Raw genomic sequence first — 5815 nt, forward strand, 5'->3', positions numbered from 1 at the left:
TAGATGTTCTTAATTTTAAAGGTGTAGAATTTATTATGTAATTTCTAATGGTTTTTATCTTTCCCTAAATTAAAATCATAAATTTGTGTATAAATATTGTATATATGTGGAATACATATTTTAAGAGTTGTATAGATTTTCATTTCACATTTAAGTAATTAGACTATTTGGTATTGATTTTTTTTAGTATAGTTCATTATTTATTGAATAGTCTTTATTTCATTATTGATCTATCATGCCAGCTGTCATTAGTTATGTTTCCACATAAACATTAACCTGTTCCTAAGCTCTTTGGTCTATTCATCTATTTCATTCCAATATTACATTGTATTAATTAGTACAGCTTTATAGTCTCTGCCTAAATATATTTTAATATTCATGGTTTTTAAAAATTATTTTTAACTCCTAATGGATCTCTAAACTAGTCTATGTTCAAAGATCTTATCTAATCTTCAACCTTATTTACTTATCTTTTATGTTTTCTTTTTTCCTCCCCTACACTAAATTTTCTTATTTATATTCTCATTCACTTACTATCTGTTCAATTGTATCTACTCTAATTTTGAATCCTGTATTTCAGTTCTAACAATTTTAATTTCTAGGAATTTTATACGATAGTTTATATAATTGCTTGAATATTTTTACAGTCCACTTATGCTTTTTATTCCCTAAGCCACTTTTTAAAAAAAAAAACAAAGTTAATGTATTTACTTAATATTCTTTTTCTAATAATTCTAACATCTCTGCAAGTCAGATTTTTCTGACCAATATCTCTTGGTTATAGTGCTTTGGTTCTGTGTATGCCTTCTGAACACATTTTTTTCACTGTGTTTTTCCTTTCGGAATCTTTGAGATCTCCACAGATGTTCTTTGGCTTCTGCCAGGCATATGGGTTACTACAAATCTAAGACCACCTTAAAGTAATACGTTTGCTAGAAATATAGGGGAACAATACAGATTTGGTGAAACTGGTTACTATCGTTAGATGAGATCTGTTTGGTAACCACAAGATTTTAAGACAAATTTATACTCCCCTTTAGAAAGCTGAGATTCATTTGAGACTGTCAGAACTCATTGCTTTTTTCTGAGTAATGGAACTATTTCTTGGTCTTTGTGGTTCAGTCTTTATAGTAAGGTCTTCTATTAGGCCATTTTACCTTAGGAAAGCCCTAGACATTATTTCCTTTTCTTTACCTTACGTCCTCCCCTCCAACTCTCAAATCTAAATTTCAAGTAACAGGGTTTAGCAGAAATCCTCTGGGTGGAGAGTCAGCTTCCGAATTCTGAATTTGCTTACTTCAAAAAATCTCCCTTTCCACTTTAAGTATGGCTTTTGCTATTCCCTTATATTTTTGGTAGCTTGGCAATGCATTTAAAATGAAATTTTCACATCATATGAAGAATATTTAGCTGCTTAAAGTGAAGGTCATCAGAGTATGTATCTACTCGGCCATATTTTAAAAAGTAGAAACTTTTTAAAGTTTAAGTTTTTAAAGTTTAAAGTTTAAGAAGACAATGATCATTCTAGTAAAAGATAGTCATATTATAGCAAAGCCCATCTGTTATTATTGTGTTGTTTTCGGCAATAATGCATGTTGAGAAAGAAGATAGTTCTGCTCTTTGGTGTGTAACCTAAACACATGGAAAAATTACTTGTCTTTTCCTTTGAGACTATGGCTGCCATTCTATGCTGAGTATTTTGCAATTGTGCTATGTACTGATTGAGATTCATATTGAGGTTTTTTTAAAGATTTTGATTTGAATATAAATTGATTTGACAGAACATTTTGCTTTGTGTATTTCTTTTCAAGCAATATGCACATGTGACCATATCTTTTTTTCTTTTTCTCCCAAGCTTTCCTTTGACTACTATTTATAATAGAGAAAATCTTCTATTGGTAAATACATTTTTCCCCTGTGGTTTTCCACTGCCTCTAGTTTTCATATGCTGAGGGGGAAGGGGTGGAAAGAGACTAAGAGAGTGAATGAATGAAAATGAATAATAAAGAACACTTTTTTTTTTCTTATTTCTCCCTCCTTTCCTTTGAATATATTGAACTAACACTTAAATAGATACAATCACACCATAGAAAATTTTACTGGCTATTATGTTATGATACACTGGCAATTCTTTATAATCAGTAAAAAGTAGTAACATTGTCCCCATGGTAACTTAAACTTTTGAAAGCTGATTGCAACAGTGAGACCAGAACCTGAAAAATTCTACAATAACATGAAGATTAAAATATTTCACTTTCATTATTTAAATTCCCAGCATCTTATTTAATTTATAGTATTTACACTATTTACTCAAAGTGAATGCATTCTACAAAGAAAAAAAATACATGACATTTAACAGTAACTTAAACGTTAAAATAAGCCTATATCTATCTAAATAAAGGATCTTAATGTGACAGGGAAGAAATTTGACTATGGACTAATGATGCCATCATAAAGCAGACAAGGAATTCATTGCTTCATACAGCAGATATTTTTTGAATACATCTGTTTAAAATGGACATTTTGAAAACTGAGATATTTAATGCTCTAAGAAATTACCATTTAAAAACAATTGCCATTTAAAAAAATATAGAAATATTTTTTAAGGCTGTGGTATAAATTTTACTTAAAAGAAAATAATTAGTATTTTTGTACATAAAATTATTTTACCAGTGAATTAATCCCTCCTTACAGAGAAAATTTAGAATTCAACATAAACAATTAATGTAACACTTTAACAATTGCTGAACTTATACCCTGAGTTTTAAAGTGGTGTTTTATCTAATGAAGATCTTCTAAGAAGCTTTATGCAATGTATCTCAAAACTCTGAGAGAACAAAATGAGGATATAGTCACATATCTGCTATCATATTTCATTGGTTAAAGGTGGTTCCATGTTCTTTGACTACTCTATGATTTGAACATATGCGAATATTGGGCAAATTCTCACATATGTCCCTGACACAGTTTCAAAGAAATTCCAGAGGGAGAAGCAGAGATTATGTGGCTTGCTTGAGGTGAGGTACTATTCAATTATATCTGCATGAGCCTGTTAAAGTCTGTACAGAACTATTTGTTGTAGAAGTAGTTGGAATATGAGATGGGGCCAAAAAGATTTTGAAGTAGTTGTGAGGGTTGTTCAAACAAACAAAAAACACATTATATTCTTCGCAGTTTTCAATTTTATTTTGCTGTGCAGAAGACAACCAAGGTAGACTAAACAAAGTCTTTTCAATTAAACTCGGATGTTCTTCAACTACCCTCCTACCACATCTACAATTTTTTCCAGTGAAGAATTTTGTGACATACTATAACTAAATTTACTTGATGTTGCTATTGCATATAGATCTTTCTATTTTGCAATACTTTTTAAATTTGGCCTATAACAGAAGAGTTAATATAACATTGTCATTTAATAGATTTTCAAAATGCTGGCTGCCTATGCAACTCTTTTGCTGAACTTTTAGTTATGATAGTTCAAATTCTTTGCTACTGTAATACTTTTATAAATTAAAGTATTTTTTTCATTAATCTTGAGATTCTTTTTAGAATTTCTTATTAGTCTTGAATCTTAAATTTCTTCTTGAATGTTTTGAGCATCACATCAAATATTTTGAAAGGCAGCCCTTTTTCTAAAAATTGAAATTAAGAAACTTCAAGATTCAAAATAAGGTTTCTACATTTATGAGTCATCAAGACTAAAATGGTGATATGAGAAAAATTATTATAAATAGACTTCGATTTAGCTTTTTTGGAAGCCCTTTAAACAGCAGAATCAATTGGCAAGTAGTGAGGTTGGTTCTCTTAGTACTATGTTTGGCTGACTTTGGAACAATATGTCAACCCTCAGGGCCTGATCATGAGAAGTTGGAATGCTATTACACCTGCCTTTCTAAGTAAATTTTTAGTTTGGAATTCTTAAAATATATTTTTGCTTAATAGTGTTTGAGAGAGTTTTAAGGTCATAATTTAATAAAATATAATCAATGTTAAATATCATTTTCTTTGTATTATGAAATTATGTGTGATTGAGATGAAAACTGATACCTTTAATGACTTTCTGTTTCAATTACCTAATATATACCCAAGCTGGTGAAACAGATTGTGATTGTTCTCTTTTCTAAACTCTCCCCAAGCCTAAGTATTTATTCCATGTGAAGAATTTATACTGACTTCAAAAGCAGATTCTGAAAATCTAAAGCAATAAAGTGATTTTTAGGAGTAATATGAAGCAAATGTTAAGTTTCTAAACAGAAATTTATGTCATTTTTAGGAGTATAAATCTTTTGCCTGATTTATTTGTACTAAGAGCAAGAGCATTTCACTATTTTCCGTAGCTGTAAATTTCCCACATGATAATGTAATCATAGCAATTGCAATAATACCTTTCATTCATATAATGCTTTATAACTACAAATTAGTTTTACTTTTCAATTGCCTTTAAAAACCACGCACAAAAAAATTAAGATTATAATTATCCATATCTTATGAAAGAAAATTATGCCTTAGGGCTACATAAATGAATTGCCAGTCATATAGCTAACTAGGTGTATACAAGAACATTCTAGCTTACATTAATAAAATAAATAAACATGAAAACAGTTTTATAAGTATTACCATCATAATTAATTAATTTGTAATAGTGATTTACAGAATTATTAGTATGTACTTAGTTTGATTAATGTAAAAATTCTATATTCACACTTTCAGTTTTGAAGCATTTGTGATTTCTTGTCACATAATAAGAAACCAAAATATTAAAACCAAATGAATATACAAATCAAAAGCCTTTTGATTTGTGAAAGATACTGTTGAGAGTATAAAAATATAAGTCACAGACTGGAAGAAAATATTTGCAAATCACAAATCTGACGTAAGATTTGTATCTAGAATATGTAATGAACTCTCAAAATGCAACAATAAAATGAACAAAATAAAAAATCAAAAAGCAATGAAGAAAATCTCTAAAGAATCTTAACCGTAGTGTACAGTCATGCTGCCCTGAACAAGCCCGATCCCGTCTGATCTCGGAAGCTAAGCAGGGTTGGGCCTGGTTAGTACTTGGATGGAAGACCACCTAGGAAGACCAGGTGCTGTAGGCATAAAAAAATAAAAAAATAAGGTATTGTAAACTGACAAGGTCCTTGCAATCTGTGAGGTCAACCAAGGGTTACCTCATCTAAAACATAAAAAAAAAAAAAAAAAAATTAAAAAAAGAATCTTAACTGAAAAGATATATAGATGATTGCAAATAGGATTATTAAAAATGCCCAACACCATTATTCATTAGTGAATGCAAATTAAAATCACATGGTATACTACTACACACCTACAATAAAAGATAAAAAAAAAAAAATTGTCAGTATAGTATGCTGACCAGGGATGGAGAAGAACAGGAACTCTTAAATAGTGCTGCTGGAAATGCAAAATGGTATAACCACTGTGAAGAACAATTTGGTATTTTTTTAGAATATTGAGTAAAGTAAGAACATTTTAGAAAATTAAACATATGCTTACCATATAATCCAATTATCATTTTCCTAAGTATATACCAAGAGAAGTAAAAATTATGTTTCTACAAAAACCAGTATGTGAATGTTTTTAGTAGCTGTATCCATAATCACCAAAAACTGGAAACAACCAATATGTATTTCAACCGGTCAAATGTTTAGTATCTCCATTTAATGGAATGCCACTCAGCAATTAAAAAAAAAAGAAATGTACTACGTATGTATGCAACAAAATAATAAATCTTAATTTTTTTTTCCTAAGTGAAATAAGACATACAATAGTGGAATTGTATGGTTCTATTTAT

The 5815-nt window shown here is 29.4% G+C and overlaps 1 non-coding gene across 1 annotated transcript; it reads left to right on the forward strand.

Moving 5' to 3' along the window:
- The first annotated feature begins 4983 nt into the window (after positions 1-4983).
- On the forward strand, positions 4984-5102 carry LOC120607578 (5S ribosomal RNA). Its single transcript, XR_005654172.1, has one exon. It is a non-coding gene; the product is annotated as a 5S ribosomal RNA (ribosomal RNA).
- Positions 5103-5815: the final 713 nt, after the last annotated feature.

The sequence above is a fragment of the Pteropus medius genome, unplaced genomic scaffold (genome assembly GCF_902729225.1).
Source record: "Pteropus medius unplaced genomic scaffold, Ma_sr-lr_union100, whole genome shotgun sequence".
NCBI classification, from domain to species: domain Eukaryota; kingdom Metazoa; phylum Chordata; class Mammalia; order Chiroptera; family Pteropodidae; genus Pteropus; species Pteropus medius.